Source organism: Prionailurus viverrinus, chromosome B2 (genome assembly GCF_022837055.1).
Source record: "Prionailurus viverrinus isolate Anna chromosome B2, UM_Priviv_1.0, whole genome shotgun sequence".
In the NCBI taxonomy this organism is placed as follows: domain Eukaryota; kingdom Metazoa; phylum Chordata; class Mammalia; order Carnivora; family Felidae; genus Prionailurus; species Prionailurus viverrinus.
In genome coordinates, this window is record NC_062565.1 from 64,007,637 (window position 1) to 64,035,405 (window position 27,769).

Consider the following 27,769-nt stretch of genomic DNA (forward strand, 5'->3'; position numbering starts at 1 on the left):
TTTTTATAATTTTAATATTAAATTTGTGTAATCTTAATAAATGTTGATATATTTATTAATAGAGCTATATATGATGACTATTACATGATAATAATGTATATGAAGCATTTATAGAGTTTGATATATAGTAGGTAGTCAGTAAATGTTGCATTTGTATCTTAAGTCTTGTATAAGACCTATAAACATTTTTGTTTTCTTTTTTCCTCCAATTATTTTATTATTATTATTTTTTTAATGTAAGTATTTTTTTTCTTTTTTCTAAGTGTTTTAGTTCTGGTTTAGTTAACATACAGTGTTATGTTAGTTTCAAGTGTACAGTGTAGTGATTCAGTAATTCTGTACATTACTTGGTGTTCACCATGATAAAGGTACTCTTTAATTCCCATCACCTATTTTCACCCTCCTGTAACCATCAGTTTGTTCTCTATAGTTAAGTGACTGTTTCTTAGTTTGTTCTTTTTCCATTTGCTTGTTTGTTTTGTTTCTTAAATTCCACATATGAGTGAAATCATATGCTGTTTTTCTTTCTCTGACTTATTTCCCTTAGCATTATAGCATGTATAGCATATATCTAGCTCCTCCAATTACTTTTTAAGAGAATTGTTCAAGGTTTCAGATGTAAGAAAACTCCTTCCTCCTCCATATTTTCCCTAAGTTTTATTGTTGTGAAATTTTTCTGAATTTTGTGTTTTGTTTTTTTTTTAACTTAGAAGTTGTAATTGACTATGAGGGTTAACTTTTGGTTGTAATTATTGTAGGAAGTAAAAACAAACAAACAACTATCCAAATATTTGATAGAGACACATTCTGTTCTTTGTAATGTGGTTTCCTTTTCTATTTGCATTAAATTGTTATTTTTTACAAGCAAAGGTTACTAGTCTCTTGTTGCAATTACTCTCTCCATATTGTGAGATTACAAATGATTTTTTTCATTGTGGAAATTTTGCTCAGCTATTGTACAGAAGCAGCTTCCCTTCTATTGTTTATTTACTGAAAATTAGTTGTTACTTGGGATTTGTTTTTTAGCAGGGACAACGATTTTACTTCCGTAGATGAGACAAGGCTATCAGGTGACTGCCTTCTTTTTTGGCCTTTTATCACTTGTCCCAAATTTATGGCAATTATACTTTGACTGGTTTTAACTTAGTTGGTAAAATATGCCTGTAAACAACAGGAAACAATAGTTTTTGCCTAAAATAAATGTTTGTCTAGCTTTCAAAAAAATAGTTGAGGGGACTTCCAGTTTTTAGTCTGGCTTTAAGACTGGAAGGAGCTTCAAATCTCCGCTCCATCCTAACAAGTAAAAAGCTCAGCAAACTGCAAAATCAGCATCTCTTCTTAGATCTTAAGTGAAGGCACAGGGCAAACTGCTGTCCCCAAAATAGGAGAGACAGGCGAATATAGAGAATCACAATTCAATTATAACTGTGGAAACCAGTACTGAGGTAGGAAAACTATTGACAAATTGCTGGAGGCTCACTGTGGACAAATATAAGAGTCAGAACTCCAGGAGGACACAGTTACGGGTAAGGTCCCACACTTTGGTGAGTTTTACCACCAGAAGCTCAACACAGTGAATATGGGGTAAAAACCTATGCTTCTGGCAGGGGAAGGAGAAAAGGAACCATCTTGAAATACACCAGAGCATTCTGTTCTTACTTAGCAAGGTCTGCCTTCTGGAGAAACTGTTTAACTAGAGCTTAACCGACTTGGGGAAGGGAAATATCTAACTCCAGCCACCTGTAGCCTTTCTCAGGAGAGAAGGGAAATGCCAGTTTCAGTCTACTCTAGCCATCCTGTCCCATGGGGGAAGGGGACAGCTGTGGTAGGGGGGCTGAGATTTGTGAAGCTCACAGTACAGACAGAGGCTCACTGAAAGAGTGAGATGTAATCATAGAACTATGGAATGCTTCCCACCACATTACTAAAACTGTCTACAGCAGTTAATTTTATCTAGCACATCATATCCAGCTGTCAAGAAAAAATTACAAGGCAGGGTGCCTGGATGGCTCAGTTGGTTGAGTGTCCGACTTTGGCCCAGGTCATGATCTCAAGGTTCATGAGTTTGAGCCCCATGTTGGGCTTTGTGCTGACAGCTCAGAGCCTGGAGCCTGCTTCAGATTCTGTGTCTCCCTCTTTGTGCCCCTCCCCAGCTTGTGCTCTGTCTCTTTATCTCTCAAAAATAAATAAAAACATGAAAAAAATAAAAAAAAATTACAAGGCGTACTAGGAGGCACAAAAAATAGTTGAGGTTCTTAAATTTCACAGTGAAATTGTGTCACATATCAGAAGTATGGTTACAGGCTACCAGCTCACCTTGTGACATCTAAATATAGTTGGAAAAACATGTAAAAATACTTTCATACATTAAATGAATGTGTAAAGCATATGTAAATGGCTAAGTTACACTGTGTTCAGTTTGAATAAACTTGTTCACATCAAATCTATTCCAACCTCTTCCAGTTTATTTATTTTTTTTTTAATTTTTTGTTTATTTATTTTTGAGAGAGAGAGAGAGAGACAGCATGAGTGGGGGAAGGGCAGAGAGGGAGGGAGACACAGAATCCGAAGCAGGCTCCAGGCTCCGAGCTGTCAGCACAGAGCCCGATGCGGGGCTCGAACTCACAAACCGTGAGATCGTGACCTGAGCCGAAGTCGGACGCTTAACCGACTGAGCCACCCAGGCGCCCGCAACCTCTTCCAGTTTAAAAGGTTCTGAAGTTTTGTAGACGAGAGTATCGGTCCCAAATAATACTGTTACCCAGAGCTAAGGGACAGATCTGTAAACTTTTGCTGCTCAACTGAACTATAATCTTTATATTAGATCTCAAATACTCACATTCAAATTATTTTTAGAATTCACATGAAGTAAGGAGCATTATACTCATCAGTGACATTTCATATATGTATGTGTCCCTTGAAAATGTTTACATGGAGGTTGTAATTACTCTTTATATTAAACCTTGGCTTAATATTTCTTTACCAAATCAATGATTTGAAAAAGTTGGGAGGGGGATCCTTCTAAGTTAAAAGAAACAAGAGATACAGCTAATCACAGTCTATGGTCCTTGAGAGGATGTTTTTGGAAAAAGATATTTACAAGAAAATTTTGTGGTGAAGCACTGTTGTGGGAAATAGAACACATTATTAGATGGCATTGAAAACTTATTGTTAATTTGGTAGGTGTGATAATATTGTGGTTATGGGGAGAAAACTTATATTTTTTAGAGATTCATACTGAAAAAGTTAGAGGTGGTATCTTGATGTCTGAAATTACTTTCCTGTACCTCAACATAAAAAATGAAAATATGGCTAAAATGGCAAAATCTTAACAATTGTTGAATCTGGGCAGTGGATATGTGGGTGTTTGCCGTGCTATTCTTGTTTTCTGTTCTGTATTTGAAAATTTTTGATAATAAATATTAAAACAAGATTTTAGTTTTTAAGAAATAAAATCAAGGTACCAAATAAGTACATAAAAAATGTTCAGCTCTCCTTGGTTGCAGGTTTTTCTTTTTTTCCATTTGGAAGGATAGCACTAATTAACTAGTCTTGACTGATAGTATGTTTCTAGATATTTATATAATTCTCTATCAAATGATATCAACATATATCAAGTATTCTGAACATGCTCAGAGTCTGCATAAACACACCAAGAGAATAAAAGAAGTTAAAAAAAATCAAACTATGATTACAAAAACAGTGTGATTAAGGAATAATTACATAAACTTTTGGCTCTTCATGGTAGACCCTTAGTGATTTTAGGTTGCTGGTCAGAAAAAGGATTATCATGGAGCTGTTTTAGTGCTGTGTAGCTGTTAAAAAAGCATTTGAAAATGCAGTAGTGAATGCTCTGATTTTACTTCTCCATCATCCTGTTTTTTAAGAATATGTTAAAGAGAACTGCCACAAACCATCACAGTATACCAGAACCTCTAATGCTAATCACTATCTTGGATTTTATCCAGGGGTTACTTAAAGAAGTATTCATTTCACAGGTACTTTATGAACACCTATTATGTGTAAGGCACAACTGCTAATTGCTGTATGAATTGAAGTAGTGTAAGGTATGTGAATCCTTACAAGGCTTCTGTTTAGGACTTTCCATTGTAGGACATAGAAACAGAAGTAGAATCAGGTGCTTATGAAAGCCCTAGAAGGGGTAGAAAAGTAGGCTCCATGCTGATGGAGCCTCTAGGACTGACTCCCAGATCACAGCAGAACTGACCTTCCAGGGAACCATTAACTCAGAGCCTGTCACTGAACTGTTGAGTCTAAGAAAACACCAAATTAGCTGTAGCCCAGGGATTAGAAAGCTACATCTGCCTTACAATACCGGTAAACTGGTAAGTAGGTACTGGAATGTGGGGTCTGTCATCATCTGTGTCAAAATTGCTTCACATCCACGAAGTGGGAGACTAGACATTCTATGATCTTGTCTTCCTGCAGAAAATAGCTAAAAAGGGCAGGAGAGTAGTTACCGCACTTTTGCTTTCAAATATTGCATAAGTGCATCTAATTGATGGAAATGTTCTCAGTCAGAACTTTATAAAAGAATCTGAGAAATAGAGTTTTTTAGCTTTTCATCCTCTGAAACCAGGAAGGCACACCAGAAATAGGGTGGAATAGAGGTTGTGTGAACAAATCAGCAATATCTACCATGGTTTCTGTCTTAGCTAGTTGCATCAGAATGAATAGAATGTATGTAGCTTGAGAAGGAAAGAACTAGAAAGTCCTCCAGCAGCCATTTATTTTTTCTTTGTCTTTGGCTCTGTCTCTGGGTCTATAACACATGATTCTTTTTGCCTGCTTCATTCTTTACTAACTGCTTTCCCTTATTCATATGCTTGCCTATACCTCATTAGTTCCTAAGTCTATATGACCTGTTATTTGGCTTCCTAGAGGCGGTTGTCTTTTTCTTTGGGTCATATAGTATATTCCTGGGTGAGATGAACTGGCCCAGCCTGGACCATGTGCCTACCTCTGATCATTGTAACATGGAGGTGATGTGGTTTGAAGTAGTGGGGTTCAGAGCTAATGGGCAAGAAAGAATTCTTGAGACATCTTTGGGAAAAGGTGGTTTTATTAAAGCATGGGGACAGGACCTATGGGCAGAAAGAGCAATACTGGGGTTGTGAGGAGTGACTGATTATACAAGATTTTCTATCCTGTGGACAGGAGGGTGATATTAGGGCTTTAGGAAATTGAGTCTATAGGTTTCTGGAGATGGCATTTTTTCTTTCAAATCATTAAGACAGTTGCAAACTGATGGAGACTCTGCCCTGCATGACCTTGATCTCTATCAGTTAACCATTTGTTTTTCCTTTTGTTCTTGGGCAGCCTGAGGAATGCCTGAGGAATGGGGGGTAGTGACTGTGGGGTGTTAGCTTGTGCTTTGCCCTCAGCTTGCCTTTTGCTCCCTCATCATTTCCCCCCTGAACAATTTTGACCCTTAAATCTCTAAGGTTGTTGAAGGCAGAAGGTCTCATGTTCTGTGTAGCTTCTTTCTGCTGAGTAGGGGCGTAGAGATGTTCCTACTTTTGGCTTGACATTGATCATCTGGGGAGTTTATATATATGAGTTACCAAAGGCAGAGGCAGCTGAATCCATTGTGGACAGTAAGTATCTCTGTGGGTGGTAAGGATCATCGATGTGAAATCATTGTAGTGATGGAGTCTTGGCACCAAGTAGAGACATTGAAAAAGCCAACATACTAGGTAGGATTAATATGGCTATAAGGAATAAGTCCAACAGAGAGACCCCTAACAGTTGACCATAACCCCCCCTCCCCCCAAACCAGTAACTTAACCAATCATTTAAAGAGAGAGAAGGATTTTATAGAGCCTCAGTTTGGGTGTCCGTATCTTTTAATAGGCCTGTGACATTTTTGTGATAATCTGGAGTATATATACATCACTCTCTTAATGGCATATGTGCCACCTTGTGGTACTGTTAAAACATCTAATGCCATTCTATTTTGTAGAACTGTTTCATGCATTTGAGTTTATTTTTGAGAGAGAGGGAGGGAGGGAAGGAACATGTGTGTGCATGTGAATAGGGAAGGGACAGAGGCAGAGGGAGAGAGAGAATCTTAAGCAGGCTCCATGCCCAGGTTGGAGCCCGATGCAGGGCTTGATCTAATGGCTGTGAGATCATGACCTGAGCCTAAATCAAGAGTCAGATGCTTAACCGACTGAGTGACCCAATTGCCCCTGCATTTATTTTAGTGTTTAATAATGTAATGCTGTTTTGAGAGTCATTTGAGGCCTTAATTGTGTAACAGGTGTTATTAGCCATCATATAGACTCTGTTTTGTCTATATGATGTAAGCGTCAGATAATTAATAAGAGGCACTTTTATAGAAACAAAAGAAAAATATACATTAATGGTTAGAGCAAATTATAAACCCAGTGTTTGAGTCTCGAATGCTGCCCATGAAAAGATTTTTGGGTGTCAGGCTTGAAGGATCCTCAGATAGAGTGGGAACAGGCAGCTGGAATCAGATGGGTTTTTCTGGTTTGTAATTCAAATGTATCTGGTGATCCTTTTGAAAGGCCCATTGTAAGAAGGAACTGTCAGTATAAATTGGGGAAAAAAGAATGAAAAAGTACTACCATCACTTTCCTTTGAAGAGAAATTTGAGGTCTTCCATAGGTTCACAGAACAAGAAGGGCTGTTAGTTTGCTTATTGGTTTCCTGTGAATGACTTACAGGTTTTATTCTAGATATATGAGCCTGTGAAGAGTGTCCCTCTAATGTTATTGCAGTGGGTATACATAATATGACCTGGTAGAGGCCTTTCCTTTTGGAGTAAATCCCCTGCTGTATTAGACTTTCAATCCTTTAAATAAACCATGTCTTCTGGGTTTTTATAGGGTGGGTTGCCAGTAGCTGTCACATTAGGTATAGGGAGCATATGGTTTACGTATTCATTTAAAGATTTATGAATTAACCCACCTTCAAGTTAATAATTTAATAAAGAACTGTAGTCTTTATTGATTGGTCTACAGTGAGAAAAGACATTTCATATACAGTTGTTGGGAATCCATCCCACTTTCCACTTATTCAAATAATCATATGCTGATGGGGTCTTATTATTATTCCCACAGAATAACAAGCAAGAAGATTGTCAGTACATGAGCTGTTTCTCTGAAGTTTACCTCAAGTTGTCCAGCATCAGTTTTTAGAGCTTCTAGGAAAAAGCAGTTTTAGTTTTTAATGACTTTAAAAGTTAAGAGAATGGAAGAAGATTGGAAACCTTAGTTAGAGAGCTATAGCCAAATACTTGAGGAAACAAGAAGAATTTAGGTTATACTGTAGTTTATAATAAATAGTATTAAAATTTAGTATCTACAAAGATGTGTTATTGAAACATAGTTTTCCCCTATAATTACCCTCATTTCCAGAGATACCCAAATCAAGACTAATTTGTTTATAAAACAAGTCCAGTTTAATTGCTTAGATAAGCTCGGGAAGAATAGCGATTGACCATGTAGATCTTTTAAAATTTGTTTTGCTGCACCTTTTCATAAGGAATCTATATTGAACTTTAGTAGCCTATCTAGGCCAGAAGCCAAGCCAGATACTTGCCATCACACATGCCTACAGTACCTGTAGACTTGGGCAAATTTCTCTTCTTGAGGTCTCCCAAATATCCTGAGCTTCCTGCACTTGCCAGGAAGTGACATTCTTTACTCACCTGGGAACTCTGTAAGCAAGGTATTAGGCCAACATTTCCAAGGGGCTTTATGCTTCCATGTGTCATAAAGTCAGCTTCAGTTCCTTAAAGCTGTTTGGTCATATCCAAGTCTATTCATGTCTCTCAAAAATGACATTCCAGTCAAAGCCTAGGTAAAATAACCAGTGTTTCCAATGGTGTCCTGTTGCAAGGAGAACAGATTCTTCTTGAACTTCTGCAAATGACTATGATTGCCATAGAAGAAAGAATACTCACTGAGAGTTTTCTGAATTTCAGGGGGCTTAGGTAGACAGAAAAGTTAAATGCTTCAGTTTGTTTACAAATGAATACTTTATCACATTTCTGTAAATCATAGATATTTTAAGGGAAAATGTCCTTAATCCAGAAGAGCAAACATTAGAGAACCAGCAGTGTTTCAGACAAGAGTCACAGAAGTTATAATCATCTTCAGTTCATTTAATTTCATGTTAGTAATTCTTGTTCAGTTTGAACACAGCTTTTAATTAGTTCTGGAAATTATTACCCATTTCAGTTTTATGATTTTAAAAATATAAAAAACCTGTATTTGTTCAAAAAAAGACCTTTTTATGAGTTTCCTTGAAGATGAAACTTATTTTGAAATGACAAATGATAATTGATAAGGAAATTCATTTATTTCTGTGACACAGAAAATTTCAGTAATCAAAATGTTAAGCGATGGTCTTACACCAGAACACATTAAAACTCAGGAATTTCATTTATGAATGTATGTATGTATGTATGTATCTATCTATCTATCTATTTATTTATGTATCTATTTGTATAGTTATAGCATTTACCCAAGCAATACAACCTAGGGCTTATCATGATTTGTTTGATAGTTCTTTCCAAGTAACTTAACATACCAAATAAAAGGTCCTAATTGGTCAAAAAGATTTTATTTACAATTTAAATCTTGAGGAAATTTGTTGAAGAACCTGAGAAAGTTTAAAGCACATGCCTGAGTAGGATTATAGATCATTACCAAACTTTAAAAGTTCAAATTATTTAATCAAGTGACAATAAGAGATTCCAAAGGCAAATATGTAGGGTTATATAGTTGTTAGCAAAACTTAGCCCCTTTAATATTGAGAAGTTTAAACCTTAATAAATCAAAGACCTCATAAAAACAAAACATAGAAACTGGGTTTTTTTGTTTTTTATTTTTGGCAGATAAAGACGAAGAGAAAAAAAATCTTTGTTTATATTTTCTTATCAAGAGCAGACCAACAATCCAAGAAAAATGTCTTTTCAACCAAGAGAAAGCAAGCAGACTTTCGGTCTAATGCCAATACTTGTAAAATCCATTCATTTCAACCTTAGTCCATCCTTACCACACGTGAAATTCCTTTCCAAAGATTTCCCTTCACAAACCTTCTACAAATTTCCTTTACATTAGTTTTCATCCCAAGCCTTTTCCCTCCAAACAACCAGTCTCATTTGAGGACAAAATTATTTTCTTTTACCTTCAACAAAAATGTATTCCCGTTTCTTAGATCTTTCTTACACATACAGAGTTGCTTCCCTTATTTCCATCAGTCTTACATTTTGCAGAATTTTAAGTCTTAGAAACCTTAGTCTCCAGTGAAAACTAAGCAGTAACCAACCAGTTCTGAACTGTTATACTGTAATTCTTTAGATGGTAAATTTCTGAATCAGTTAAGCACAAAGCATGTTTTTTCCGACTGATTTAAATATCTTTAGTTTCTCTGCAGTAAGAAGCCAAAAACACAAACCTATGTTCATTTAGTATTTTATCTTATTTAGAAAAGACCTAGATGTCCAATGATTTCAATCCAATTTATCATCTAAGCAAAACGTTAAAGTTTCAGGTTACCAAAGACTTTGATAGCTATCTTCATAATTATCCATAAAAACTTTGAGACAGACAAAATTAACCATCATTTTAAGTCATCCTTTTGCTAACAAATTGCAGCAGAGATATCACAAGCTTATTTGACATTCAGTAAACCTAGGTAGAATAAAAGTTTCAACTAGTTTAAATACCAAATTATATTCTACCTGGGTCTGCTTAAAAGTCAATCCATTTTTTCCCCTTTCTTGATTTTTATCTGGAGTACTGGTGGGGAATTCTGAAGTAGGCGATGTTAAGTCCAAAAGTGTGCTCTTTGCTCCTTGACATTGAGGGTGGGAGGAAGACCCAATGGTGCTGGAAGCACAAGGATGGTCAAGGAGCCATTTATGCAAGCTGCACCCAAGGTGGTTCAGAAACAGGAGGAGGAGGAGGGAAAGGCTGAAGGAGGTGAGGTGCTCCCATGAAGGCTGGAGGCCGATGAAAGTCCAGAGGGCAGAGAAAGGGGTTTCCCAGTCTTCCCAGGCAGATAAGCAGATGCAAGTTTTTTCCAGCAACAAATGGAATTTAGGGCAGACCATGTCAGGCCTGAGAAGACAGGGAACTTCCCTGAAACAAAAGGAGTTTCGGTAACTGCTTGGGAATATTCCTTAAAGTCCCTGTCCCAAGGTAGACTAACCACAGTTGGCTCCAATTTTAGCTATTAGCCTCAGAAATGAATGAGGGAGAAGCCCCCCATATACCGCTAATTTAATCTGGGTCTATTCGGTGGAGCAGTGAGAGATAGTGTCCCCTTCCTTAGGGATGGCCTGTGTTTCCTGCAGCAACCTGGGTTTTATTAGGAGGAGGCCTGTTTAGACAATTGTAATCCAGTATGTCAGGATGGAGTTTATCAGCTTGGTTCTGCAAGAGTTCCTTAGGTCTGGGCCCTGATTTAGAACCCTAAAGCCCTGGGCCTAGGGTACCTCTGTCTATTTGCCCTGTTTCCTGCAGGAGAGATATAATTGATAGATCCTACTGAGGCCATGCAGTGTTACAGGAGATCAGTCCTTTCTTAAATTTTGCAATCTGAATTGTTTCCAGTGGGTAAAAAGGCATTCCAAGGGGGAGTCCTTAGGAACGGAAGAAGCCTAGAGAAGGTTTGTTACCAAAAATCCCCACTGACTCCCTGGTGGCGTCCCATGCAGGATATGTCAGAGGTTCCCGGTGTCACGAGCCACCGGAGGTGTCCCTTGAATAACAAATCATTATTGGTCACTGTTCCACTGTAAAGGCCCTGTAGGGGGAATTACTTGTGTCCCTTCACTTCTCCATTGCATTGTAGAATACAAGTGGGTACTGGTGAATGGACCAAAATACCATGCTGTGCCATACCATTCAGGCTGTGCCAGGAAGGCTGTGAAGAACCCATCATTTTTAACCTATGGAAAACATTAGAAAGAAAAGTTTTACAAGGGGGAGTTACCTAATTTTATAATTTAAGTAGTTAGTAGGGGACATTCATGGAAAACAGTAAAGATAAGTAGTCTTTTACAGCCAACTTCTCTAGGAAATGGTGCCTGATTTGGCTTTAATTCAGTTGGGTACTGGTTTTGGCCATTTTCAAGTGGAGGTCTTGCAGCCAGAAGTGGCTAGACCAGGGATGTGGAAGGGATCACATTAGACCAATGAGGATGTAACCTCACACGGGAGTCTGAAGATTGCCAGTTGTTCTGGTGACTTAGGTGGCTGTCCTGTTCTCAAGACAGGAATAAGGACAGGAATAAAGAGAGGACATCAATGTTCTGGGTCTTATTTCCATTCTGGCCAGGGTACTAACTTCCAGCCAAAAAACAGACTTCCTCGTCCCTGTATAGTAGCCGTGGGCGAAGAAGATTGCAGCCTGAATAATCGACATGAAATGTTCCAATAAGATGATACTCCTTGGCATGCCTGGATGGCTCAGTTGGTTAAGTGGCCGACTCTTCATTTTGGCTCAGCTCACGATCTCACAGGTCTTGATTTTGAACCCCACCCTGGGCTTTGCACTGACAGCACGGAGCCTGCTTGGTATTCTCTCTCTCTGCCCCTCCCCTGCTTGTGTTCTATCTTTCTGTCTGTCATAAATATATAAATAAATAAACAGTAAAAGAGAAAAAAAAAAAGGCCATACTCCTTGAAAAGCCCCTGAAATGAAAGTAAAGGGAGAGGAAAGGAAGTACTCACTAAGTTCGCACCGAGGCTCAGAGTCCAGATGAAAAGACTCAAAGCCTCACTTTGGGTGCCAAAATGATGTGGTTTGAAGTGTTGGGGTTTGGATCTAATGGTTAAGAAAGAATTGAGATGTCTTTGGTGCAGAAAGGTGGTTTTATTAAACAATGGCAACAATACCATGAGCAGAAAGAGCTGCACTGGGGTTGTGAGGAGTGACTGATTATATAAGAATCTATCCCGTGGACGGAAGGGTGATGTTAGGGCTCCAGGAAATTGAGTCTGTAGGTTTCTGGAGATTGCTTTTTTCTTTTAAATCATTAAGACAGTTGTAAACTGATGGAGTCTCTGACCTGCATGATCTTGATCACTATCAGTTAACCATTTGTTTTTCCCTTTCCTTTGTTCTTGGCCATCCAGGAGTGCCTGAGGAATATCATAGATACCCACCTTGGTGGGTAGTGGTTGTAAAGTGTTAGCTTGTGCTTTGCCCTCAGGTTGCCTTTTGCTCCCTCATCAGAGGCAGGAGAGCTGCAGGAACAGCAAATAGGAGTTCCTTTTCCGTGGCTAAGAGCAGACAAGTTCTCTAAGAAGGAAGAGTAGTTTATATAGTTAAAATATTAATGCACAATTTAGAGGAAATTTTGATTCAAAACACAGATGAAATGGTTAGTTTGGGACAGGAGAAAAAAATCAGGAAAAATACAGATCAGTTTATGTGGAAGGAGAGTAAGAGGGATCTGGAATCTAAGGGACAGTTAGGTGGTGAAGTCATTTGCTGAGAATAAGGATAGTGGGACTTTGTAGGGGGATTTAAATCTATTCTCTGCATAGAAAACTTGCTAATAGTATGAATTTTAAAATAATTTAAAAGTATTTTAAACTAATCTGTTCCCTTATTGATGGGCATTTGCTTTCTAACATGGTTATGAAGAGTCCTGTTGTCAAAACTTTGTGTACACAAAATTATTTCTTCACAATAAGATCTTCTGTGTAAAAAGTGTATGTTAGAGTATGCTGATTAAACTGTGTTTGAGTTGTATTGCCAGGAATCTTGGGGCTAGTTTACCTTCCCACCAGTAGTGTACAAAGACTGGCTGACCCTGTGCACACAACCTGTCACTGGGTGTTCATGTTTTTGAAAAGTTTTCTTAACATGATTGGTGAAAATTTTATGACACTTTAATTTCTTAAAATTAATCATTTTAATGGGCTTATTGGTCATTTTTATTTTATGATTTGTCCCCTTCATTTTGGGAGCAGGGGTTGACTGCCTTTTCCAGATTTTTCTCTTGATCAGTCATTAGGCCACAACACAAAATTCGAGGCAACATTCATACCTGTGAGTATAGTGGTAGGCCACACCATTCACTCCTAGATTCTATAAGCAATGAATGAATCTCAAGATTCATTAAGTGATGGTGGAGTACTTTGGGAAGATTTTCAGGCCCGTATCTACGTTTTTTTCTTTTTTCTTTTTGGTAACCATAAAATTATAGACAGTTTAGAGATAGAAGAGACCTGTCATGTGCCTAGTCTGATCTCCTAGTAGAGCAATGAAACCTATCATGAGAGATTAGAGGACTTGCTCAAAACTTTGCAACAATGAGAGAACTTGGGAGTGAACCTGTTCCTGGGCTATTGCCTTCTGAATCCATAAATGAATGTGTTACTCTTCAGTTAAAAGGTAACTCTCAGCTTTTTAATTTTTTCATTTTCTTTACATTCACAATCTATACAGTGAGAAGGGTTGTAAGTTATGCATTTTTATGCTTAACCAAACCCTATCTGTGTAATAATAGGATGTTAAGAAAAAAATTTGGAAATCACAGGAACAGTTACATATTAATTATTTAGCCGTTTTTTTTTAAACAGTGATTTGGCAATAAATATAAACATATTTCAAAACTTAGAATGTTGGTTGGTGTCTGCAGTGTTATCTAAAAGCAAATACTATCTCGTGAGATAAATCTGTAAATAGTGCTGAGAATAAGCTTAAAAAAGAGGGATTTTTGTAAATATTGGATATCTTTGTGCTTGAGAGGGAAATTTTGCAAATACAAAGTACTAGAATATTTGTGAAAGAGCAAACAAAATAAAGGAAAACTGTAATATGCTTGCTCAAACTTTTGAATTTTTAAGCTGAATTTTTTAATGATGCCATATCACCCGAATAAAGTAAGAAATAGGTTTGACAAGGCTTAAACTTTAAAATTTTTTTTTTCAACGTTTATTTATTTTTGGGACAGAGAGAGACAGAGCATGAACGGGGGAGGGGCAGAGAGAGAGGGAGACACAGAATCGGAAACAGGCTCCAGGCTGTGAGCCATCAGCCCAGAGCCTGACGCGGGGCTCGAACTCACGGACCGCGAGATCGTGACCTGGCTGAAGTCGGACGCTTAACCGACTGCGCCACCCAGGAGCCCCAAGGCTTAAACTTTAGTAGGACAGTCAGGTGAAACATGGATTGTTCTTAAAATTAAGCTTCATTTCATTTTTCCCTTTTATTTTATACCATCCTGATGACTAGTGAATCCTTAAATTATTACCACCATTTAATTTCTTTGCCACAGTAAATTAACATTTGAAAAATGGCAGGGGAATGCTTTTTTGTTTTTGTAGTTTTTGTGGATTTTAAAGTTTTCCAGTGTCCTTATAATATTTTGAACTAATGTACATATTCTTTCTTCGAAAGTTTTAAGATAAAAACAGTTATATACTATATAATAACGTTTCCTCCACAGTATTCTTCCTCTAGTTGACTGTGGGTTGGCAGATTCCTTGCTCTGCTGTTATCCTTGAAAGGACATTACTTTGGTAGCTAAAAAGCATGGGCTTTGAAGGCTTAGTGCTTTGGGTTAAAATCTCAGCTCTCCCATTGCTGCCTCTGTGATTTCATTTTTTTCTTTATCTCCCTCCCTCTCCTCTCTTTCTCCCCTGTCTCTGTCGTTCCTTATAGTGGGAGTGTGGTATTTAAACTTTCTAAGCTTCAGTGTCATTATGTGTAAAATGGCCATACCTGTTGTCACAGGATTATGAGAGTTAACTGAATTTATGAAGTAACGTCTGGCCAAAATAAGGTTTGATAAATGATAAGGGTGTGATAATTATGTCAGGTCTTGTTTTTTTAAAGCAGTTATAGTCATTTATTCATTTTATTGCTTTGCAGGAAACATTTGTGAATTATATTTTGTTTGGTAAATAATGTAATTGAGCAGATTCTGAGTACAAGAGTACTTCATGGAAAGTTCAGGAAAAGAAGGTAGTTATCTTTATCTTTTTTAACCCTTTATGTGCTGGTCCACTAGAGTAGACATTAGAGGTATGCAACAGAAGCCCAGCCCTGCCCTGCCATTTAGGAGTCTTTACTTTGAGGAGAAAGGCAGGCCATAAGCACAAATACTATAAATATAAATACATATGTAATGTGTATTTATACTATATATGTGTATATAGTCTGGACATCTGAGTGGAGGGGGTAGTGCAAACATTGAGTGTTATAGAGGTTCAGAGAAAGTAAAAATCACCAAGAGCAGGAATTGGAAAAGGCTTTTAACAAAAAAGGTAGTTCTTGAAAAGGATAAGCGTGGCTAAGTTATTCTAGGTAGGAAGAAGCTGGAAGCAGGCTTGTCCATATACTTACTTAGTGCACATGCTTTTTATGTTCCTAGAAGCAGGTATAGGTACCAGGCAAAAATGTAGGAGAGTGGATAGACAAGGGAGTGATTATTGTTTTGGGAGTCATTTGCCTGGAAATGTTTACCACAGCCATGAATGGATTAGACACAGATCAGAGGGTCAGTGACCAAGACATGGGGAGGCAGCAGTCAGAAGTGGAATCACTGAGGGAACTCAATAGTGGCCTGCAAGACTGCAAGGAAAACCAGAACAGAGAAGCTTCAGGACAAGGGGGCTTTCAGAAGTTGGTATGTAACAGGGAGAAAGGAAAAATTAATTGTAATAGGCATGTAAAGGGGCTAGAAAAGGTCTCTCTCTCTCTCTCTCTTTTGTTGTTTCTGGATATTTTCTTTGTTCTTAGAAAAGGGCATTTAATTTTGGTAGACATTAAAACTATTTCCGAAGCACTTTATGAAAGTGTGTGTTGTGAAACTCTTCAGAGCTTGTTTTCCACCCTTTGTACAGTAAGAGTCGAGAAAAGTGAATCTTCAGTATGTTGGCACTGTTTCTCAAGTTTTTCTCGGGAAACAGTTACCTTTTTTTTTTTTTTTTTTAAACATTGATGAGGGAGCAAAAGGCAAGCTGATGGCAGAGCATAAGCTAACCTCCCACTCCCGCAGGTGGGGATATGTGTGACATTCCTTAGGGACTCGTGGACGCCCAAGAACAAAGGAAAAGGAAAATCAAATGGTTAGAGATCACAATCATGCAGGACAGAGTCTCCATCAGTTTGCAACTGTCTTAATGATTTAAAAGAAAAAAGTAGTCTCCAGAAACCTAGACTCAATTTTCTGGAGCCCTAACATCACCTTCCCTTCCATAGGATAGAAAATCTTACATAATCAGTCACTTTTCACAACCCCAGTGCAGCTCTTTCTGCCCACGGGTCCTGTTCCCATTGTTTAATAAAACTATCTTTTTGTCCCGAAGAAGTCTCAAGAATTCTTAGCTGGTGACTCTAAACCCCACTACTTAAAAATTACATCAGCACCGTTGCCACATTTCATTGTTTGTTTTGGTTTTGGCATTTAGTTTACTTTTGAAACAAATGCTTTGTTTTTTTCATGAATTTTGATAACTTTTATATTCTATGAAGAAAATTCTTTAGAATTTTTTTGTGGCCTAAGGAATATTGTAGTATATATGTAAATGGCCTTGAAAATGAGGCTTGACTGACATTTTGTCACGGTTATTTTGTTTTATTTGAAGGATTATAGTTAACTCTTGGATCAACTGATAAAATTGACAAAAACTTGTTTCTGGGGTGACCTCTCAGTTTCTTTTTGAAAAATGTGTTTCTTTTTAGCAGATTTTCTCCCTTACCTCCAAGAAGTACAATTCCTTTTGTGTAAGTTAATATACTAATGTCTTTTGATTCAGTGCTATTGGACTTTTGGAACATTTGAATTTGGTGTTGAGGTGTTTATTATGTATATCTGCCCTCTGCTGGTGAAAATGCATTATTGCTCTTAATAGCTTCAGTAATTTATTTGAATGAAGCAATACTCTATATCAACAGTGACCATAAAATTACATTTGGAAAAAAATACATTTATCATTTGAAAGGAATATTTTTTTAGGATAGTCCTGTGTAATGAATTATTCTGCCTAAAAGGCCAGTAGTGTCGTGGGTGAGAAATGCATACCCACTACACTAATGATTATTTTTACATCGTTTGTGTTTGTATTCTTTTTTGAAATTTTTTGAAATTTCTAGACCTATTCTGTCTAATGTGGTAGCCAATAGCCATATTTGGCTATTTAACTGAGGTTACATTTTCAGTTCCTTATTCCCACTAGCCACATTCAAGGCTTAATAGCCACCTGTGGCTAGTAGCTACCATGTTGGACAGTGCAGATTAAAGAATGTTTCCATATCACAGTTCAATCAACAGTGTATTCTAATGTTTAAAATTTAAATAACAAGGATTATTATTTTAATGAAGTAGTTCTTACAGTTGCAATGAATTTCTTTCTTTGCCATGTACCTTTGGATGTGTAATGATAGTGATACTGGTTTTGATTTGCATTTCCCTAATAGCTGATGCTTTCAAACATCTTCTCACATGCTTATTTTGCATCTGTATGTTCTCTTCAGTGAAATAAATCTGTTTTTTTATTTCTAATAGAGTTTTTTTTTTTTTTTTACTGTTGAGTTTTTTTATACACTTAAGACTTTTTTTTTTAATTTTTTTTTTTAACGTTTATTTATTTTTGAGACAGAGACAGAGCATGGACGGGGGAGGGTCAGAGAGAGGGAGACACAGAATCTGAAACAGGCTCCAGGCTGTCAGCACAGAGCCCGACACGGGGCTCAAACCCACAGACCGCGAAATCATGACCTGAGCCGAAGTTGGCCGCTTAACCGACTGAGCCACCCAGGCGCCCCAAGACTTTTTTTTTAAGTTTATTTATTTTGAGAGAGATAGAGACAGCGCAAGTGGGGGAAGAGCAGAGAGGGAGGGAGAATCCCACACAGGCTTCAAGCTGGCAGCACAGAGCTGTACAGGGGGCTTGAACTCAGTAAACCCCAAAATGATGACTTGAGCTGAAACCCAAGAGTGGGATGCTTAACCTACTGAACCACCCACATGCCCTCCCCCCCTCCATTGTCAAGATACTATTGAGTTTTGAAAGTTCTTTATATATTTTAGATACTAGTTTATTGTTAGATATGCATATATTTTCTCATATTCTGTAGCATGTGTTTACATCCTTTTCACACGGTCTGTTACAGTTTTGATAAGGTCCAGTTTATTAATTTTTCCCTTTTATGGATTATGTTTTATGGCAAGTCTGAGTACTGTTAACCCAAATTCTGAAGCTTTCCTCCTATGCTCTTTCCTAAAAATTTTACGATTTTATAATTATGGCCATGATTCATTTTGAGTTGTTTTTGTATATGATTCAAGTTATGAATCAAAGTTAATTTTTTTGCATATGGGTTTTCAGCTGTTCCAGCACCATTTCTTGAAAAGATTATCTTTGAATCTCCTTTGAATTATAAAGTTACAAAGTTACTGTAACTTTATAATAAGTCTTGAAGTTAGATAGTGTAAGTCTCTAACTTTGTTATTCTTTTTCAAAGTTGTTGTTGCTATTCTAGGTTTCCTGAATTAACATATGAATTTTAAAATCAGTTTGTCAGTTTCTACAAAGTAATCATCTGGGCTTTTAATTGGAATTGCTTTGAATATGTAAATTCATTTGGGAGAAAATTGACATCTCTAACAGTATAGAGGCTTTCAGTCCATGAGCATATATATCTCTCCAATTATTTAGATTTTATTTCTTTCAGCAATATTTTGAAAATTTCAGGATACAGGTCTTTTCTCAGATTTATTTATTTATTTTTAGAAATTAAAAATTTTTTACTGTTTATTTAGTTTTTAGACAAAGAGACAGAGTGCCAGTGGGGGAGGAGCAGAGAGAGACAGAGACACAGAATCTGAAGCTGTCCACACAGAACCCAACACAGGGCTCAAACTCACTAGCTGTGATATCATGACCTGAGCCGAAGTTGGACGCTTAACTAAGCCACCCAGGTGCCCCTTGTCAGATTTATTTTTAAGTAGTTTTTATTTTTAAATGTTATTATAAATGGATTTTTTAACATTTCAATTTTTTATTATTGTTGGAATATAGAAATACAGTAGGTTTTTGCATTTTTATCTTGTATTCTGCAACCTTGCTAACCTCATGTATTTGTTTTAGTAACTTAAAAAAAAAAAATAGATTCAGATCTCCTACCTAGCTGATTTGTTATCCTCAAATAAAGACAATTTTTACTTCCTCTCCAATTTGGATGCCTTTACTTTTCTTTTTCCTACCTTATTTCACTAGCTAGAATTTTTAGTAAAGTAGGAGTGGTGACAGTGGACTGACTTCCTTGTCTTGTTCATGATGTTAAAGGAGAAAGCATGCGCACTTTCGCCCTTAAATATGTGTTGACCAAAGGTTTTTCACAGATTTTCTTTTGTGGAATTGAGGAAGTTCCCCTCTATTTTTAGTTGTCAAGACTTTTGAATATCAGAAAGGGATGTTGAATATTATCAATACTTTATCTGCATATATTGAGATCATAGTTTTGTTGTTGTTCTTTAGTATAGGGAATTACGTTTAATTTTGATTGAATGTTAAACTAACCTGCATTCCTGGGACAAACCACACTTGGTCATGATGTATTATCTTTTTCATATATTCCTGGATTTGGTTTGCTAAAACTTTATTAAGAATTTTTGCAAATATCTGTGAAGGGTATTGATCTTTAAGTTTCATTTCTTATGATGTCCTTGTCTGGTTTTGGTATCAGGGTTATGTTGGCCTCATAGAATGGATTGGGAATTACCTCCTACCATTTTGTGTCCCCCCCCCCCCCCCCCCCCCCCCCCGCCCAGTTTCCTGAAGACTTGTGTAGAATTTGTATCATTCCTTAATTGTTTGGTAGATTTCCCTAGTGAAACCATCTGGGCCTAGAAGTTTTGCTGGAAGGTTTTTAACTATAGATTCAATTTCTTTAATAGATACTGGGTTATTCAGGTTTTTTCTTGCGGAAGGAGCTCATTTGTGTCTTTCAAAGAATTGGTGAATTTCTTAGCATAAAGTTGTTCATAATATTTACTTGTTATCTTTCTAATATCTGTAGAATCTGTAGTGATGCCACTTCTCTTATTCCTGTTATTGGTCATTTGTGTTTTATCTCTTTTTCCTAATCATTTGGATTAAAAGATTTATCAATTTTAATAATATTCTCAAGGAATCAACTTGTATTTTCATTGACCTTGGTTTCCTTGTTTTTTGTTTCATTGATTGCTGTTGTCTTTAAGTCACCTTTGCTTTTGAAAGGTATTTTAGCAGGTAAACAGTTCTCAGTGGACAATATTTTACTTTCAGTACTTTTAAAATATTGTTTCACTGTCTTCTAGCTAGCATTATTTCTGATGAGAAAATTGTCATCATTGTATTTGTTCCTTTGTACATTATGCATTTCTTTCCCCCAGTTGCTTTTAAGATGTTTCTATTCATTTGTAGTTTTAAGCATTTGTTTTAATGTACCTTGGGTGATTTTCATGTTTATTGTCTTTAGGTTTTTTTGATGTTTATGGTCTTCAAATAATTTGGAAACATTTTTGCAACAAATTAAAAGAAAATTAAAACATTTGATTATAACTTTTCATGCTATAAAATATTTCATGTTTCAAAGATCATCTAATTCTGTTTTCTCTTGTTGAACACATGTTAATTATAGCTTTCTATTCTCAAAGTGATAAAGAATTTGGCTTAATATTTGCATTTTTTCTTTATGCTAAACATGCAACCAAGAATAATATATACCACAGTGTTATTTGTTAAAAATCTTAATATATCAATGTTTTATTGTTTTATTACTGATATCAAAGATAATGGGATTTCTGGGTGGCTCAGTTGGTTAAGCATCTGACTCGATTTCAGCTCAGGTTGTGATCTCAGGATCATGAGTTCAAGCCCTGCATTGGACTCTGTGCTGGGTGTGGAGCCTACTTAAAAAAACCAAAGAAATAGGGCGCCTGGGTGGCTCAGTCGGTTAAGCATCTGACTTTGGCTCAGATCATGATCTCACAGTTCGTGGGTTCAAGCCCCTTGTTGGACTCTGTGCTGACATCTCAGAGCCTGGAGCCTGCTTCCGATTCTGTGTTTCTCACTTTCTCTGCCTGCCCCCCCCCCCCCCCACTCTCACTCTGTCTTTCTCAAAAATAAATAAACATTAAAAAATTAAAAAAAAGACAAAAGAAACCAAACCACCTCCCCCCACAAAGATATTAAATGGGCTTATTTAGCCATCTTTATTATTTGTGAACTTGAAAGAAAGTAATTGAACTCTGTAGCTAATTCAGAATATCATTTTACCCAATAGTTTCTGCCTTCACCATATCAAAGGCTTTTTAAAAGTAACAGTTCTGTATAGAGTCACTAGTTATTTAAATTACTTTTTCCACATTAAGCTGAAAATTGGTATTAATTGAGCCAGCATCTAAAAAACGTGAAGAAGAAACAAGTTACTTTTCTTTTTTCTTCTTTCAAGTTTATTTATTTATTTTTGAGAGAAAGCACACATGCAGGGAAGGGACAGAGAGAGGGGGAGAGAGAGAATCCCAAACAGGCTCTGCACTATCAGTGTAGAACCCAAGGTGGGGCTCCAACTCACAAACTGTGAGATCATGACTTGAGTGGAAACCAAGAGTCGGATGCTTACCTGACTGAGTCACCCAGACGCCCCACAAGTTACTTATTTTTTTTAATTATTTATTTATTTATTTTGAGAGGGAGAGAGAGAGTGTGCAAGGAGGTGAGAAACAGAGGGAGAGAGACACAATCCCAAACAGCCTCAGCACTGTCAGTGCAGAGCCTGACTCCTGGCTTGAACTCCGTATCCGTGAGATCATGACCTGAGCTGAAATCGAGTAGGATGCTTAACTGACTGAGCCACATGGGTTCCCCCAAATAACTTTTTGTACAAAAAGTAGTTTTGTGTAGTTAGCAATAAGCACAAACTCTGAATAAGTTGAGTATTGATTATATGTTTTTTCTTAAGCTGTGATTTCATTCATTTCACTGGGCTGTTCAAAACTGTTCAGCGGCTCTTCTTGCTAATAGTATAAAATCAAATTTAGAAGTCAAGTCTCTGCAATGTCTTCAGACTGTATTTTCACTTATGCTGTCCTCCCTTGTTTTCTGTTAGGTACTGTTGATCAAAGATACTGTGAGTTCCCACCTCTACGTGTGTGCTTGGTTTTTGTTGTCAGGGCCTTTGCACTTACACAAAGAAAACTTTGCTGTTTTCTTTCTAACTGGCTCCTTGCTTTAGGAATTTATTTGTTATTTACTTATCTATCTATGTATGTGTTTGTTAATTAATTATAACTTATTTAACAATTTGGGAGGTTCACAGCCATCAGCAGTTCCAGTAAAATTTCAGTTGGGAATTTTGGAATCTCCATGGAGTTGTCAGTGTAGTGAACCTTGTAGGTAAAATACATGCATACTTTTGATAGCACATGTGAAAGAATCTGTCTAAAATTGTCTTAATTATTTTTGTTCTCTGCAAACCGAGCTGGGTCACTCAACCTGGCTTTACTGTTTCAGATGTTAGTGCATGCTCTCTTTTGACAATAAATTCATGACCACCTGAAGATACCAATTTGACACTCATGGCATCCGTCAGGCCTTCACAGCCACCATAGGTTTTCTCTTCTCCATCCATTATGTTCTTATGAAATTCTACTTTACTTCCACAGGAACCTGGTGAGGCGGGGATGCACAGTCTGTTGCCCGCTTTCGCCTATAGAAAGTGCCTAGGGCTCTGTTTAAATGCCACTTTATCAGTGTTGTCTTCCCTGACCACTGTACTTAAAATAGTATCCATTCTTTTTTTTAAGCACTTCTTATCTTCCTTACCCACTTAATTTTTTTCCTCCATAGACTTTATCTTAAAATCTGACATCTTATACATTTTATAACTTGTTTGTTTCTCTGTCTTGCTCCACTGGGATATATAGTTCTTGAAGGAAGAGACTAAATCTGCTTTAGTTCCCAGCTCGATCCCTAGCATCCAGAAAGTTCTTGGCACATAGTAAGCATTCAGCACATATTTGATGGCAGTAACTCAGTGAATGAGTGAATGAACAATTAACCTTCTGAGTCTTTTCTGCTCATCCAAATCTCATCTATATTTCCAGGCCCATTTCCAAGTTACACTTCATTCATGAAACTGTCTTTGAATGAAGCTGCCTCCCAACTACTTCAGCTCATCATGATATTTTCCTCCTTTAAACTCATGGCATTTTCGTATCACTGTAAGAATTTTCTAACAGATATAGTTGCACATGATTGGAGTAGTCTCTAAAATTGGGACAATTTTATTACTTGAAATGTTTACAGAGTGACAGACTGGCCTTGTTGGTGGGGGGGACAGGAATTCATATATATAGTTCTCTTTGTGCTAAGTGCTTGTTTAATTTTGAGGGACCCTAAGAGATAGATGAATTCACCCTATTTTGTAGTTATGGAAACTGATATTTAGAGACGTCATATGTTTTGTCTATAGTTCCATAGTCATAAATGTCTGATAGGTGTTTCAAAACCAGGTCTTTTTTTGTAAAAGAGCTTTTATGCTGCCTCATTGAGTAATTTCTTCATGAACTCAAGGTCTATTATAATTATGTGAAGTTTGGTATTTTTACTATTGAATGAAGGCCTGAATGGCATAGAATTACAGCATTTGGTTAGGAAGAGAAAATGTTTGAATAATTGTATAATTAGAGAAGGGAACCAAAAGGGAAACACAGGCACCAAACTTTATCATTCTGTTCATATCTTGGCTTGGTGATTGGTCAAGAATTTGGACAACAAAGTTGGTTGATCTTATTTTGATTTAAGACTCATTTATTGCTATGGCTTATTCTTCGATTTTTGTTTTTAGATGATCTAAGTGATCTTACTTAAAAATTAAAATGAAAAATCTATTAAGCCAAAATCTAGAGGGTAATAACTACCATGTATAATTGGGAGGTATGTTAATTAAAGTTAATACTTATCAAGAACTTATTTGTGTCAGATACTGTTATTTTGTGTACATTACCTCATTTAATGTTTTCTGTGACCATTGTCAAATATCTGTTTTCTGCACCATTTCACAAATAAAGAAGCTAAAAGCTTAGGAAGTGTGTCCCAGCCCACAGTGAAATGGTGGAGTCAGCAGTGGCCTCAAACTTTTTGTCTCTGAGACACATTGAGGAAAAAGCATTTTGCATGGTGCCTCAATATATATATACCTACGTACAACTGAAAGAAATGTTTCTTGAATAACATTTATTCTTACTATAGTATTGCACATTCTGTTTTGTTATGTTTACTTCAGAATAGCTATAACATATATATGGTCATTATCTGCAGTCTGAAAATCTCTGCTATGTTCACTTCCTGACTGTACAATAGTAACCCACTTTTGGTTTCTTTACTTGCTTGTATCCTCTTTATTATAACTACCAACTTATATTTTGATAGCAGAAACAAAAAAAATTAAGTCTTGTAGTGAAAAAAGGTTACTTCCCCCCACTTAGGCTTTTCATTTTAAGCTAAAACTGATGAACTAATTTCTTGTTTTTAGTGGAGATCGTGTTTATTGATATTGCATTTTTTGAACTTGCCTTTTCTCACGGTTTCATGTGGACCAGATATATACCATAGTAAACTGTTTCTGAAAGAAACTTTTATCTAGCTGCACAGAGGGTGATTTGGTAAACTACTATAGGATCTGTGTAAAATAGAGATTAAAGTGGGTTCATATTATTGTTTAGATTGTACTGTCATTCCATTTATTTTCTGGACACTTGAAATATTCACATATTTAAAAAAAATTATGTAACCCTACTTGTATTTAATAAATGCTTTTGTATTAATGAACAAATGGAAATAAATTAAATCTTTCTCATACTGCCATATGGTACCCCCATTAATCAAAATTAAGATACCTATCCACGATTTTCTGAATTATTTTATGTGATGAGTATTTCTAGAATTTTGGCATGAATGTGTATCTAATAATAATGGGACCTAGAATTCAGGAATGAAAGAAAAAAATAGAATAATTGAGTTGCTAATAGGCCTAGGGTATATTAAATAAACCAATGTTTAATATAGTTTCTAGAATTTAACATTGGGAATTAGAATAATATTAGAATAAAATGTAGGATTAAGAATTGTTGGGGAGGAAACATTTTCTTTACCCTTCAGAATTCTTCTGGCTTGTCTAAGAATTAAATTGACATGAGAGATAGATTAACAGGAGAAAATAAAATTTAATTCATATGTGTGGAAGCCATTGAGAGTATGGTCTTATTTTCTTCTTACTTTTGCCTTGACCAGAAGAAAATAAAACACTTATTTTTAAAAGTGAATTATTTTGGCATTTAAAAAGACTTGAAAACAGACATTTAAAACTTAGTATTAAAAATGCATAAATCTAACACATTTTCAAGTGGTACTTTTAGGTGAATTTGTTTCTAGTTACACTGTTTAATAGAACTATGGCATTTTTTTCTTTAATATATTGGGGAGACATATTTGGGTATTAATTCTCATTTTTCTTAGGTATTTTTACCTAAAGGTCTTTTTTTTTTCTTTGTTTTTAGAGAGTGCACACATGCATGCACTCGTGCGTGCACATGCACACAAGTTGGGGAGGGTTAGAAGAAGAGGGAGAGAGAGAATTTAAATAGGTTCCATGCCCAGCATGGAGCCTGATGTAGGGTTCCATCTCACCACTGACCATGAAATCATGACCTGAGCCAAAATCAAGAGTCAGACAATTAACTGACTGAGCCAACCAGGTGCTCCTACCTAAAGGTCTTAGAAGACTATAAATGCATGAGGATTCCAGAAAAAATATGTTAAATTTTAAGTTTAATGTATTATTTTCGTGCTGTTGATTGGGAAATAAAAAGTTATATGACTTGCTGATTTTTCTCAGAGCAGATTTTGTTAAATGACAAAAACAGAATATTTTATTAATTGTTCCCTTCTCCACACAAGCTGTGTTTCCTGTATTTTTATTTTTTCTTGGTCATTGGTACTAGGGTAAATATATATAAAGTTTTCTCCCATTTCAACTTAAAGACTTTCTTTGTTCAGTGGCCATTAGGCATATCATTATATACAGCCCTACTTCAGTCTTAACTTGTAAGGAAATTCTTGAGTATAAGTTGATTCCCTTTGCCGCATTTACTTTTTGCCCACAAGCCTAGACTAATCTTGTATTTCTGATAACCATGATCCATTTTTCTAGTGGCATTTTTCTCACAAGGCTCAGAATTAGAAAATTTCCTTTTTGTCTTGGCTGTGGAATATATGTGAAAATCTCTTTTTGAGATTTGCAAAAAATTATACTGCTAGAAACTTTAGAAAGAAACGGACAAATTAACAAAACAAGACAAAAAAATCCAAAATGTAATAATTCTTCTTAAGTGGTTAGGAGAAATCTTAAAAAAAAATTCAGTATTACTAGAAGTTGGGCTAAGGAAGTAGGTGAAGCTGACCATGAAGGGCCTTGTTAAGTGATGCTTAGGGGAGTTAAACTTTATCTGATGGTTTGTAAGTCTGAAAAGCAGTGTTTATATCCAGGAGGTTATTTCAGAGGACATTGTAGTAGTCTAGGACTCTAGATGATGAGATCTTGAACTGGGGCAGAGGCCCAGCTGGAATGAGATTAGTCATGGATTTGAAAAAAATTAAAAAAATAAAATGATTAGGGTGTTTGCTTGATGGAATGGTTATGGATGATGCAAGAAAGAGGAGTTAAGAAAGACTTCTTTATTTCTCCCCTTAAGTCATTAGCTGGGTAGTATTATTACCAGCTGAGTTGGAGGAATCAGGAAGAGCTGTGTGAAAAGGAGGGTAAGAGGGAAGAGTTAAGTGGAGAGGTGAATTTCATCTTGGGCATGTTTAATTGGTGATGGTGTGGTGTCCAGATTGGTTATTAAGAATTTGATGCTTAGCGGGGTGCCTGGGTGGCTTAGTTGGTTGAACACCTGACAATGTCAGCTCAGGTCATGATTTCACAGTTCGTGAGTTCAGTTTGTGAGTTCGAGCCATGCATCAGTCTCTGTGCTGACAGCTTGGAGCCTGTCTGCCTCTCTCTGCTCCTCCCCCACTCACGCTCCATGTCTCCCTCTCAAAAATGAATAAGCATTAAAAAAAAAAAATTAAAAGAATGTGATGTTTAGAGAAGAGATATGCCACATTTTCTCAATTATAAAAAATACTTTCTTGTATTTCTGATATTGAGAAGTCCCATAATCTATGTACCTTTAATGTGTTATTTCTCCTTAAAAACTATTATTTTATATCATATATAATCAGTGGAATGGGAAGTGCAGATTTTGGCCTTTTAATAATAGTAGGTGATATTAGCAGGAAAAGTGTGGGATACAGGGAAAAGGCCATACTAGTCTTACAAAAATGATTTGTAAGTACAGAGTGCTTTCATGTGGATTTTGTCACTTGAGGTTCATAGTGGTCATTTGATTATGGAAGATGGTGGTATTTTCACTTTCAGATGAAGAATCTGACGTTTGAAGAAGTGTAAATACAGAGATAATTTTTTCTTAATTATTTTTATTACAGTTGTCTATGGAATGATAATTTATTATTCATTTCTACAAATGAAAGCATATAATAAGATGAAGGAAACTATTCATGCAGTACTCTCCCTCACCCTTTTTCCACTCTTCAGATGTTAACATTTTACCACATTTGTTTTCTTTTTCCTGTATGTATACTTTAATTTTTTTTCTGGACTCTTTGAGATATGCTCCTGTATTCCTAAATACATCAGT

General features: G+C 36.4%; 1 protein-coding gene and 1 pseudogene across 2 annotated transcripts in view; one reads left to right on the forward strand and one right to left on the reverse strand.

Annotated features, from left to right (window-relative positions):
* Positions 1-27,769, forward strand: part of SMAP1 (small ArfGAP 1) — a 202,700-nt gene that overhangs the window by 8,987 nt on the left and 165,944 nt on the right. The window lies entirely within an intron of this gene.
* LOC125166691 (elongin-C-like) lies at positions 22,304-22,638 on the reverse strand (annotated as a pseudogene).